Source organism: Neopsephotus bourkii, unplaced genomic scaffold, assembly GCF_033783945.1.
Source record: "Neopsephotus bourkii isolate Nb327-2 ecotype Australia unplaced genomic scaffold, CSIRO-AGI_Nbou_v1 NB_1358, whole genome shotgun sequence".
NCBI lineage: Eukaryota > Metazoa > Chordata > Aves > Psittaciformes > Psittacidae > Neopsephotus > Neopsephotus bourkii.
The window spans coordinates 1,533,727-1,547,752 of record NW_026901837.1 but is presented as its reverse complement, the minus strand read 5'-3'; the positions used below and the strand labels follow the sequence as shown (position 1 = coordinate 1,547,752).

Below are 14,026 nucleotides of genomic sequence, written 5' to 3'. Positions count from 1 at the left end.
ACTGCTGCAAAATTAGAAGGATTTTGTTTGAATGACTTGTTTATATGACTCCCATAATAAATAGCCCAAGTCTCTCTAGTTGTATTAAAAACACATTGGAGCAAATTCTATGCCTCATTACACCACTGCAAGTGCACCGTCAGCTATCAGGAATTACTCTTCGAGAACGGAATTTGTTTTGCCATGTTTGTAGTCATTGCACTGATGAGACATTTGTCTCCAGGGTGTTGCATGCATTGGACTATCAAGGGGTGTAAAGCTGGAGGAAGCCTAAGGCTTTTGAACTAAGAGGAGAGAATTAAACAGCTTTTGACTTCATCTAGTCCCATAATTCATCTGCAATAGAGATGCTGCATGAGAAATACAGAGTACTGAAAGATTCAGAAACCAGTGCCTAGCCCAAAGGAGAACAAATGGAAACAACATTGCCTAGAATTGATGTGTTTGTGACTTTAACCTAAGCAGAAGCAGGCCTTGCAGAAGAATGTGTCATCCTGAAGATGGATGCTATGCTAGAGAAAGTTATGATGCTTTCTCTGTAATCCATTTGCTCCAGACATTGGCTGCCCTGCCCTGATTGTACTCAGACTTATTCAGTCTTGCAAGTTAAGTAGCTCAGATATGTCTGGTCCTCGAATGTGAGAGTGGTGGGAGGTCCCAGCTACAAAAGTCTCAGGCCAAGAAAATACAGCTGAAGAGTCAGTGGCTGAGCCTGCAGGAGCTGGGATACCGCTTAGCCACACTACCCCGGCCTTGTTTTAGCAGACAGCCAGCTTCTACTTCACTGTTTTCTTACACATGGGGGGATTTTCCCCAAAGCTGTGTAGTCAGAGCTGGGGTGGTCTCTATGCCCCTCTGTATTCATGACAGGTTTTGTGCATTATGAGACAGCATCTGCTGTGCACCAGGGAATGCCCAGAAGAATTTAACTGTGAATCACAGATTTCGCAGGTTGATGTCAAAATCACATGATTTTTCTTTCCCTGTGCCATGATCAAGTTCTTTTGGAACAGCTGACTCAAACACCCAAAGCTGTCTGTCATGAGCTGGAAGGTCTCCGTGCCAGGAAGCTCATCCCCAGGGCTCCAGGGGAAAAGCTGGTGGAGGTGCTGCCTTCAGACAGCAACAATTTTGCCCCAGCATCACCCAAGCAGTTGCAGCTGTGGGTCTCCACAGCTTTGCCCCCAGCTGCAGGAGATGCAGAGAATGAGGAGGTAAACAAGGCTGAAGGAGACAACTACTTTGAGAAGCTGCTTCAAAAAGGGACTTTTCCTGAGGCTGAAGAGCTCAGCTTGCTGAACGTGACAAAGATGCATTCTGTGTGGAGGAAAGAAACCTCAGTTGTTGCCAAAACACTGTGTTCCAGATGCAAGCTGACAAACTGTCACTGCAGAAGGTCAGGATGATACAGGCCACCTTCCAGGAAATCTGCAGGAAGCAAAGCACTGAGCTGCAAAGGCAATGCAGAAGAGGCAGTACAGTAATAGAACACCTCTTATCTCTTCAAAATCATGAAGCCATCGCCATCCTGCCTTCTGCTCAACAGGTTGGCTCAGGTAGGTCATCTGTGAGGCCACGAAGATGAAAGCTTACCAAATGAGATCTGTCCTTCACATAGGGAGGCCTGTGATGTAGCTAATATTGTAAGTTGGTCTGGAAACGTGTCCAGTGCTAAGATCCTTGGGAACTCCTGTCTCTTTTTCTCTGATGAAAAAAAGCTCAGTGTGTGGCTGGCAACAGAGCCAGCAATCTACAAGTGCTGCTTTTTGCTGTTCTCTGGTCAGTGGAAACATTTGCAGAAACGACAGCCGTGGTGACCCTGGAGGAGTGCTGCCACACCTGATGACATGCCAAATTGAGTGTGACAGTGCACATTAAGCCCATCTGTGTGGCTTCAGTCAGGTCCCTCTCTCAGCAAGGAGCTGGTTACTAACCCCGAAGTGTTAACAGGGAGCAAGTTCCCTCAGCAGTAGCCAAGACTGGGAGCTGAGAGAAGAAGCTGCCATTACTCTGATGCTGGTTGCCATCCCCTGACTCAGGCATTTCAGGGGAGACCAGCTGTTTAGGTTAGCCACCTTTACTTTAACTGTTTAACTGTGCCTTGAAGAGGTGCTTATAGCTGGTATGTCAAGCATCCTGCCCCACTCCATTGACCATGCCCCTTTACAGGCACTCATCTTTGGCTCTGCATGTGAAAGTACAAGTCAGAAAGCCAATATGAGCTGGAGAATCAAAAAAGGACTGCCCTTGCAGGTACACTTTTGTAATCCCAGTACAACCTGAGCCTGCCAAATAGTACAGCCTTTAGTGCAGACATTCATTTGGATCCAGGTAGGATGCCTCAAGCATTTTAGGCATGGGATCTATGGCAAGTATTTTTCTAACTGAAGCATGCTCTAATGCTTCAGTGATAATACCAAGAACATGGGAAGGAGAGAAACTGGACTGACAGCTGCAAATCTTCTTCTAAAAGAGAAGATGGTCTTAATGATAGTAAAAGCCTGGGAGCAGATTCCAGACTTCAAGGCATCTGGTATGTAACGGTGACACCCAATGTTCTTTGCATTAGCCATAAATTTTTGGGGAGGTCACTTTTTCCTTCTAGGATTCTGTATACTTCAGGGCATTTTCACTCTGCCTAATTTTACACACCTAATTCAGTCAGTAATGTGACAAGTCTATCTCCCCAGACTGTCTTTAACCATTAACAGAGAGACAGATTGGTCTTTTTAGAACAGTGTAGAGCACAAATTTACCTTGGGTACATCTGAATCCCTCTGAGGTACCTACTAACTTGAGATGGAGCCTGTAGCATCATAAATTAGGGATCTGAGTCAGTGTCTAAATTTATGTGCTGTAAATAAGTTCCTCAAGGCCCATTTCAAAACCATTTTATAGACTTCACTGGAGTTACTCCATATTTACGTCACAGTTTGCAAGATCAGATTTTGACATACCTCTCATTTTCACTCTGGCACCTCTTGGTCTTCATTAGGAGGCTGCTGGTGGGTTTGAATTTTGATTTTAATGTCACTGCACTCATTTGCTGGTTTTCAATTTGAGTGGATGTGAGCGTTGGCTTCTCTGTCTGAGAAGCTTCTCCATCAATGGAGGCAGCCTCAGCAGACTGCACTTTGTATTCCCTTCCCAACCCTATGCCTCAGTGCAGCAGCAAGGCAATTATACGAATTCATCATATCACATTTACTGAGACAAATGCAAAGCAATTACGCTAATCCTGGAATCCCCTTGGTGGCATAAATATGTTTAAATCACATTTATGCTTTGCTGAATGACTATATTTGTATAGTCTGATTAGTTCTCCCAGTCCACTCTCAGAAGCAACAGACCCACTAGAAAAAGAGGGGAATTTAAGCACAACTGAAGTGAGACATGGCTTGATGTGCACACACAGTGCCACACACACCTCTGCTACAAGCCTGCCCAAGTTAATGGACTTACATCAAAACCACATTTGCCCCATGATAGTTATGTCCTATGAAGGGCTAAGGCCACATTACAGGTGCAGAAAGCTTGGCTCTGTACAGGGTGAATTTGGCAGCCACAGAGAGATTTACTCTCTCACCTTCTGTCAGACAGATGGCCTGTATGAATGCAAGGTTGGTTTGCTTTTAATCATGCCCTACCAGGAGGTAAACATGCAGCTTTACTAGCAGGTTCCTGGACAGGGTGGCTGCCCTAAGGCTGGCACACAATGAGGCTCTCAGTTCAACCAACAGCCACCAATTCCTGGCTTGAATCCTCATCTTTTAGAGGAGAAAAGATTCAGTGCTGCTGGTACCCATTTGACTCTCCCAGCTGTTGCAAAGGCATCCATATAATCATAGGATCTAGGCAGGTGGGTGTCCCCAGGTTTTCTGTAGCTCCATACTGGCATATCCCTAGTCATTATTCGTAATATATGAGAGGTTCAGAAGTTCTGTAGTCTTTCTGTGCTCCTTTCCATGACAAATGTATGCAAAATCTCCCTAAAATGAATGGATGCAGAGACAAATGGCCTCCCTGGAGCAGGTTAAAACAGTAAGAAGCAAGCAATAACTGGTGATGAATATCCAGCTAACACCAGAGACACGTCTGGGTACCCGCAAGTCTGGGTACTCGCAACTCCTCCAGGAGATCACATACTGCAAATGTCAGTTAATACTGCATTTAGTGCTAAATATTAATCACAGAAACAACCAGCAGTTGTTAATAATGACACCTATTTCAAATAAAGGAAAGATTTGGAACACAGACTGAGGTGAATTCTGTGAATTTATTAGGATGTGGATCAGTGCTCATCTTAATGGTGCTGACTTCAACCAGGAAAACTGGTTTACTCCAATTTTCTCCAAAGAATTCATTGGTCATATCCAGATGTTAGGACTTACAGGGTTGGTTATATGGTGGGCTTTCACAATAACATGTGAATTGGTCATGGAAAAAAATCCAATAAAACTGTTTTTCTTAAAATAATTATTAGTTTGTAATACAGTGTACATCAAGTAATCAAGTTTATGGTAAGCTTGAAAACCCATAGTAATGTAGGAATTCTGCTCCTTTGTGGACGCTGTCATTATTATCACACTGCAAATCATTACACTGCAGACACTTGAGAAAAATAATCACAAAATTATGAAGAAGGCAAGGAATGAAATCTGGGAGGCTTCACATTTCCTCCTGGTTCAGCTACAGGCTTTCTGTGTGACCTAAAATACTGATTTTTTCATTGCCACAGTTTTCCCTCAGTAAAATGGAGATAGTGTTTCCTTTCTTTCCAACTTCTTTTTTGCCTTTCTCTTCTATTTAGATTGGAAACTTTTTTAAACCAAGAATATCTCTAACTGCATACTCATCAGAACAAGCAGGAGAGCTCCAGCAACCACAGTGAAAATAGCAAAATGAAGAAACAAACAAGAAGAGGGTGGAAAAAGCAGGATATCTGTAAACAAAGAAGAATGGAAAAGTGTCCTGAGTTTAAAAAAACAAAAGGAGAGAGGTAAGGGAAGTAGAAGGGAAGCATGAGTTAGACAAATTGAAGAAACAAAAGACAGAAAGCCGACAAAAATAGAAAAATCAACACGACAAAACCCCAGAATCAGAAAAACAAAGTGAGGAGGAAGAAGTAGGGGGAGGAAGACAGAAGACCTGAAGCACTGAAGATTAGAAAAATGAAAGAAGGCAGAAATCCAGTGTTAAAATAATTTTAATATCATCTTAGACTGCACTAAAATCCTAATAATGACGGAGACTGACCTCTTGGTCCCCTCTGGCATAGTCTGAGTATCTAGAACATTGGTGAGTCAGTTGCAGTTTGGGTCTCTGAGAATACAGGGTTGGGCCCTTACGGTGCTCCTAGGAAAAACACAGAACCATGCCTAGAACAGTCTTATGCAGGAGTGGTGTGAAGTCAGCATTTCCTGGGGGAAGAACAATTTCTTACATATACTGAAAATCAAAAGTGCTTTCCAGGAAGCAAAAACCAAGCCATCAAAAAAGAACACAATCACGCATGAATGATAAGCAAATAGAATTCACTTTCAGCAATGTAGCTTTGAGTAGTAGAGCAGTGGATGCACTCTGTCTATTGTGTGATTCGAAAACCAAAGTGGTTTTTGCAACGTGACAGGAAGTCTGTGTCCATCTTGCATGTCACCTTTCCATGAGTTTTAAAACAAGTTAGACTTATTCCTCTGACAGGAAAACCCACTCCAGATGTAAAGGTCAAGTATTTTTAAAACTCAAACCATGTTGCTGATGGGGCCTGTTGCCTTTCTGTCTTGAGGAGTGGTAAAGGGGACCAAAAAATGGGGTGTGTGTGTGTGTACATGAGAGAGAAAGAGGGATGAGTGAAGACTAAGATTGCTTAACAGCAAGGATGCACCAAGAACAGCCCAGGAAATCCCCTCTCACATGTTCCTATTTCTTATTTTACATTGGAAGCTTTGCATTCCAGCTTGCTGTGGCTTGGAGCCATGTATTACATGGATGTCTTTCCCCAGACAAGTTAAAAGAACAAGTAAAACATGCCCCCAGTAGCTGTGATTTCTATGTTTAATTTTTGGCCAATTCACCGCTAAAATAATGACAACAGCAGTACTATATTTACAGACTGCAAATGCCAGTACTGTCTCATGAATGAATCCAATGACACTTCTGCACAAGACTGAAGTATTTGTTCCATATAAACGCACTTTAAACACCACACGTACTAAGAAACACTTTCCTACAAAGCAGAACAAAGGAATTGTGAAATGAAGCATAGTTGGATCGTGCCCATAAAGTGTTCAGCGTAAGGAATTCTTGTTGCTTGATATGCTATCGAAATAAAATCTCCTCTTTCTCTGGAAGAGCTTTAGCACTCAGCTATACTAAGAATTGTAAAATACTCATTTATCTACCACCTTCTCCTAAGTGAAATATTGTAGCCCTCTTTGGCATCTCAAAACACTGGCAAACTGCAAAGAACAGATGACAAATATCTCCCATATTAATGTAAGAAAAGGGTTATTTTTGAGCTTGAAAATATGAGCAATGAAGAAGATACGATTTTCTGACAAAACAAGTAGTCACGCTAGAGTGAGAACTTCTATCCTGATGTACCCCAAAACAGAAGGATCAGTAATAACTAAATCAGTTTTTAACCTCATTTATACTGTAGTCGCAATTAAGGTAAATTGATGTAACTGAGTTTTCAGCCACTACTGCGGTAAGGAGCTGATCACTCCTGAGTCAACATGACAGCCCATCTTGGTGCTGGAGTAATAATCCATGATGCTGAGGTTGCAGGTGGAGGCCAAGATGCTTCACTTGAGGCTGTCAAGGGATGTGATGTTCCACAGAAACCGTGGGAAATGGCCATACAATAAATGCTTCTGCTCCACTGAAAGAGCTAAATCTAGCATGAGTGACTGAGGTTCTGCCTGACTTTCATATAGCAAATAACTAAAGCAGTTGCCAGGATGTCGTTTCTTAAATGTGGTCTCCACTTGAGAGGTGTTTCACTTATTTTTCCTCTCAGTTCATCAGGCTTCATATTTTAAGAGTGAATCATCGACGTCTAGCAAAGTACAATTTTTATTATCATCGCCTGAACCTCAGGTTGTCAGCTCAGGTCCATATGCTTGAGAAGGCACAAACAGTCTTCTAATAGAAAATGCTCAGACTCTAAATTCATCAGACAATAATCTCATGACTTGAGCGAATAAAATATATTAAATTATGGGTAAATAACATGTATACACATTCTCATTATTACGGACTGGGAGTTTTTGTTTGGGTTGTAACTCAAAATGTACAGGGAGAAGCTACATTTTGGAAAGGCAGTAAACAGTATGGCAATCCACTCAGTGTCAACTTTCAGATTGATAAAGCTTTCAGTTACTGGTCTTCTGTACATGCTATTGGAGAGGGAGAAATGATCAGTGATGTGGTTATGGTCCTTCTGAAGATGGGGTGACATGTACACAGATTTGGCCACAGACCATTTCACATGACAGATGCTTATAAATCACTCATGGTTGCTTCCCATAGACCAGAGATGGACAATTTTTCTGAAAAACAGAAAGTAAGGGGAACATTGGGCTCTCAGTGAGTTCATTTCCAGACCTGAAGGACTATATACCAATGCATGTCTTTATAAGTGAAATATTTAGCAGTAAGGGAGCCAACCAGGTCACACAGCCTTAGAAAAAAAGGTCCCTGTCGGGTTTCTGAAGGAATGTCAAAGTCTTAGAGAAAGGACTGGGAGCTAGGAAATATGCTTGAGGCTAATCACTACAGCTGTGAGAGAGCATTAAAATGTACAGGAACAGGTACCAATTAACGTCTGGCAGGAAAGCAGAAAAGCCTCAGTAAGACGACAGAGGATTTAGTCAGGATAAACTTGAACAAGAAATAAAAAATTCAAAAGCACCATATGGCATTTCCAGAGGTACTCCCTGTTATCTGCAAAGAGAGATTCACTGTCTTGCACGTGGGGGAGGAGACAAAACTGTAATACAATTCTCTGGGAAGACAGTTGTTCCATACTCTGTTGTTGAGAAAGAAGCTAAATCCACGATGTGTGGGTGAGGTTCTGCAAGCTTCCCTTTGAGTTTCCCAATGAAATAAACATTTCCGAAGTCCCAGCTTTGAAAAAAATACTCTTAAAAGCTTCTCTCTAATGACTACTTGTCACAAATACATACAGCAGCTATATACCAAGTTAAAAAGTTCTCTCATAAATTAAATGACAGCGAGCTCACTGGAGTGATGATACTTAAATTACATTCCAGTAAGCTATCTGGATTCAGCAGGGCTGGAACTGACCTAGCTGAACTGAGCTGATTATACATAGCCAGCTAGTTTTCCACTCCATCCTATGTTGCCCATGCATGATTTTTCCATTACCTAGGTAAAATTCTGCCTCCCATTTGTCTAAGTAATGATAGCTGGCTGTATGTGGAGCCCTCAACATGACATAGCACGAAGTATCATTCTGGATCATCCACTGTTATCAACAGTTCTAATACAGGACTTAAAGCAGAAGCACTAACAGTCTGGAGACGGAGTGTTTAGGTGGGAGATTTTAGAGCAACTCTCTAGACAGATCCACTAGGACTGTGCCAGTAAATGACAGAATGTCAGTGCCATGGACTTGGGTGCTGAAATATGGTCATTCTATTAAACCGCTAGAAAGCTCCCTGGCACATTTTTAGCCCAGGCCTGCTAGCATGGCTCAGAAGTCAGCACTGGTCATCATCCCAAGTGCTCCAAGTGGACGTGAGCATGCAACAAGGTGGCCCTAGCCAAGAAGGTGCCACAATGTTGGAGATTACCCCAGCACTGCTTCCCTCTTGGTTACAAATGTAGCTGTTTGGTCCTGCTTGAGGCTTCAACATCTCCTGAGTCTCGAGCGCTAGTTCTTCGCTTTGTGTGTGTGAGAAAAGGGCTTAAAGGCTTTTGATTCATCTTAATGAAGTGCAGATTTATTGGAAAAAAAAAAGAAAAGAAAAAGAAAAAAGGTTTTAAAAGTTTTGAGAGGGAGAAAACATTGTTTCCTGTCTGCTTTAGCCTCAAGTCTAATAGGATGAAAGTTTCATTTATGCTATATTAGATATGGGAGCAACATGCAGATAAGAGATCTGTGTCTTTTCTAAGACAAAAATGTACTGGCTTCAGCCCTGAACATCTTAGCTTTTGCGGTAGATCAAAAGTAACTTAAAGTAGGGCCAATGGCTTTCCAACAGCACAGATCAAACCTCCAGACTTTTTATTAGTCCAACAGTTCTGAGCCATTTCAGGCCAAATTGACACCAAGATCGTCTTGACTCTACAGTAGGCTTGGGGAGAAGCAATTTCTTACCTAACCTAATGGGAGGCAACATGTCATAGCTATGCAACAAAGCTGCATTCAGATTTTAGCAATTTTCTTGTTGCTTCAAGAGTTGAAGTACGTGAAAAGATGAGATGCTCTCGGTGAACCAGGTTCCTGTTTTGAAAGAAAGAGGAAAGTACACAGCAAGACATAGATAACTTATCTGTGTTTGCAACAATATTTCTTTTTTTCTTTTACAGTATATGAGCAAGAAAAACTATTTACAAGGCATACAAACTTCAGTTTATGGCTAGAAAGACGTTTCTCTCTGTCTGCGTTGTCTCTGCAAGTGTCAAAACAGACTTGCATTTCATACCAATAAAACATGAATTTCATGCCAAGAACAGCAAGAAACAAAACAAAAAGAAGCTATTTCCTTGAAAAAAAAAATTAAAAAATCAGACTCTACAAATCTGCCTCTTATCCTGTAATTGTGCTGGTGGGAGCAGACACCATGGGAATCCGTATAGCAGCCTGCCCGTGCGGATCCATTCCAGTAGGCCCCCCTGTAGTTTCTAAACCATAGGGAGGGTGTTTCTTTCCCCTGATTAGTTCCTTACTTCTCAAGTATTCCAGTTAATTTCAGAGGGTGAAAGGTTGTGAATTTAGCCCAGAGTGTGAAATCCAGAGTTACTGCTAGAGCTGGTTAAAAATTTTTCCAATTGAATGCTTTTTTTTCCATCAGAAAATGCCATTCTGTCAAACCAAAACTACTCTCTAAGGCATGTTGATTTTCACAACCTTTTGTTTTGGGGAAAAAAATTGGGAAGAAGTATTGTGAGAAGGTCAAAATATTCCATTTCAACATTCTTGTAATGGAAGCTAAGGGGGAGGAGGTGTTTTTTCAAAACTACTTTTAGTTTCAAACTGTAATTTGCTTTCTATCGCAGAAAGAAAAGTATTGCGATACAAGGACTTTTTTTCACTCATGGCAATTCATTTGTATTCATTCTGATTCAGAGCAAAGTAAATGTTAATTTCCTAGAACTCCTTGAAAATGGAAATTTCTTGTGCTTTCACAGCATTAGTTAGGGCTATATTATAGTTGTGAATATATTGGAGGTGCGTTTTATCCATCAATCTTCACAACAAGTGCTTAGATGGTTATTTGATCCTAGCAATTTTCTCGGTTAAATGAAAACCAAATTCATACAAACAACACTTGGCCTGAATAAATGTTCACAGATAGTGAACAATGAAGACATAAAACAGGCAAATGTGGCAGCTGATTGTGATTTGTCATAGTATTCTTGTACAAATTCTTAACCAGTCAGACAGATTTCATGCTTGTTAACTCTGAAATAAAGAGAAGTAGTAGACCTTAATATATTTTGAGTAATGTTTTTAAATGTGGCCCTGTTTCAACAAGGAAATTAAACTTATCTTTAAGTTCATCCTGGTTCAAATAGGATGTGCTTAATTAAACTAGGCCTAATTTTTCTTAGGTGATAATTAAATATTTCGTCTTGCTTGTATTTCCTTAATGCTCTCATTTTATTTTAATTGTTGGACGTATTAAGACTGTTAAATCGCACACAGCATGTAGGTTGGTCACAAATGAATAAACGGATTGAACAGTTTGTTATTTGTGCTTAACTCTGAAATAGCACCTTACAGAGACCTTCTTATATTTATACTTTCCTAACTATACTCCATACCTTGACAAGTTAAATAATCCAGAACTGTGTGTTAATTTATACCAAATTTGCACGTCTCAAAAGGGTGTTGAAAAACTAAGGGATCAAAGATGTTAGAGCATATTATGGATTTAAAACAAAGAGTAGCAGTATTTGTTTGATCCTGTTAGATTTCTAAAATTATCTTCCTCTTTAATAACAGAATGCAGTGACTCACAGGAATTTAGAAACTTGGCCTTGGTAGAGACATATCACCAGCACCTTGCAAGCAGAACAAACAAGTCCAACACTCCAAGAGAGAAGTGCCATCAACACAAGCAACAGCCTCTCTTTCTACTGCTTCTGCTTGCTCAGTGCAAGCCAACAACTTGCAGGCCTGCCAAGTTAGTCCCCCAGAATTATGGGAGTGGCTTAAAAACCTCAGGGTCCTAAAAAATTATGAATGTCAGGTCCTTTTTCATTGCCTTTGGACCTTCGAATATTTTGATTTCATGTTCTGAATACATGTTTGAGCCTTAAAGACAAGAAATATAATTCTTAAAGACAGACTGATTTCCAGTTACTCACCTGACGCCGACAGATGGATTTTGATGTGGGAGGAAAGAACACTGGAAAACAGCAAACATACCCACTTCTTTAGACATAGCCAGGTTTTTTCATTTGCAGATGCAGAGGTGGTAAATCCTGTCACATGCACCTTGGAAAAGACTAGCAGTAAATCTTATCTGTGATCAGCAAAGTATTATTCTTTCTTAAGGGAGTAACTCTAGATCTTCAGCTAGTATAAGGTATCTTGAGCATAGCTAGTCCCTAAACGTTATGAAGCAAAAAGTGAGAACATTATAATTCAGCCCAACTGGAGCAGGACTGGGCCCTAAGTTTGACCTTTCATTTTCATGTGTGTACAGCAAATTGCAAGAAAATGATCAAATCCAAGGTGCATGTATTGATGGGTGAATTAGAATATCTGTGTGTATATATAAATTCAGCACGCCAATTTGTAGAAAGTTTATGTGTGTATGTCCTTTTTGGAAGTATTCATAGGATGAAATAACGATCATGGTTACAGGAAAACTTGGGTCTTTATAGTGCAAACTGTGTTACAGTTTTTAAAGAGTGCAACATGAGGTTCTGTCTTCATAAGGCATTTACAGAGACAATAAAACCAGAGGGAAAAAGCTTTACTTTGCAACCCTTACAGGTTGCTTTTCTTGCTCGTGCTGTCACTACACCTTCACATTCCCATTTTCTGTGGCAGAGCATCAGCACAAATTCCCTGTTTATACTTCCATTTCATGCCTACCTCAGAAAAATCACTCCTTCCTCCCTTCTTAGTTTAGCTAGAATCTGAATGTGGATATTGTTCAGAGGTGCAAGTGTAGAGATGTAATCCTAGCAAGCAGCAAGGGGTCCATATAAATTGTAGTTGCTTTATCTGAGAATTTGCTGGACTCCGGTGTCAGTTCCTCGGTTGACCTTCTGCAATTTTTTTCTTTCTTTGCTTGTTTTTGATTTAGAAGAATGGGCTGGAGTGACCCTTTCCTCACCCTTTTTTTCATATGGCCTGTTGATATTTGGATTCCTAGACAATAGGGCAAGTCCTGGGCTCTGTTAGAAACTGTATTTTTTAAGTAATATTGTCTTTTCTTACTCAACCATCTATGTCAAATGCACAGCCTCAGTGGGACGCCACAGTTAAATGGAGAAGATGGTGGTGTCAATTGCTTGAGATGTTCTATCATGAACAAGGAATGTGGTTTTGTTGTTTTGGGTTTTTTTTTTAATCTCTCTGAATAGATCAGGGATTAAAACAAAAACAGTTAAAAAAATAGGAACCATGTCAGAGGCTCTGTAAACATGCCTTCAATCAGATGTGAACAGGGTGCTCCGCATGGGCTCTGAGGCGTCTGGACCCCAGCCAGCTGAGTGTGATGGCAGCTTCTGAGGGGTGGCACAGAAGAGCTCAGGATCTCCTCCCAGGCTGGCTTGCCGTGCAGGTGGAATGGCACCAGCCAGGGGCACCAGGCTGCACAGACATGCCCAGAGTCTTCTCCTGGCAGTCAGGTTTCTTTTCCAGTCATGTTGTGCCCTAGGCAGTCTCTCAGATTTTCTCAGGACATTCAGGATGCTGCTCTGACTGTGTCCTCCCTAAGACTCTCCTTGGCTGCCCCAGCAAGTACTGGCACACACAGCTGCATCTGTCCCTGCCACTGCTTTATTTCCTAGTGACATCTCTGAGCTGCAGTTTGAGCATGGCTTGCAGGCAGTGCTCTCCCCCCTTCCCTCTGTTTCCAAATAGAGTGATTACCCTCCCCCTCATTATGTCCCAGTGGAAGAGATGCTACTACACACACCCACCTAATAAAGCCTGACCCAGCTCACTATTGCAATAATAACTGACACAGCCATGAAGTACCTTTAATTCCCCAAGCACTTACTGCTCCCAGCTCATCACCTGGATCCTCTTTTATCTAATGCTCTTGACCCAAGTCCTGGGTCTTCTTGTCATGTTAACAGGGGTCTGTGTGAGACTACCTGACTGTTGGGGAGCACCTATAGGGGATACAGCTAAAGGATCCCTTGAAATGTAGCCAGGGTTCTATCAGCTGCCTAATGATATGATCAGTGGCAGTGGGTGAGACTGAGGAAAAATAGAGGGGAATATTATGCTTAATTGAAACATTAGGGATAAAAAGCTTGGCTTGTTTATCGAAATGGGATTTATCACATTGAAGAAAATAACTTAGACTGCTCATTTTCTTTGCAGTTTTATAGTCCCACAGTGTGATTTAATGCACAAATTCATGTACCGTTTCAAGGTACCAGTTTCAGTCTCCTGCACTGATGTCTCCCTCCCCGCCCACACTTGTGTACAAGTCTTCTGCAAACAATGCGGCATACAGCAGGAATCTTTGGTTTGATAGAAAGTTTTCCACAATTACATAAGTGCAGCCTGAGAGCTGATGCGGAGGTAGCTGAAAATGTGAGAGTGAGATTTACAGTAATATAATTAGATCACTTACAGTAAGAG

General features: G+C 41.3%; 1 long non-coding RNA gene across 1 annotated transcript; it reads left to right on the top strand.

Annotated features, from left to right (window-relative positions):
* The first annotated feature begins 1,297 nt into the window (after window positions 1-1,297).
* LOC133219501 (uncharacterized) lies at window positions 1,298-5,200 on the top strand. Its single transcript, XR_009727458.1, has 3 exons — window positions 1,298-1,556; window positions 2,170-2,533; window positions 4,811-5,200. It is a non-coding gene; the product is annotated as an uncharacterized LOC133219501 (long non-coding RNA).
* Window positions 5,201-14,026: the final 8,826 nt, after the last annotated feature.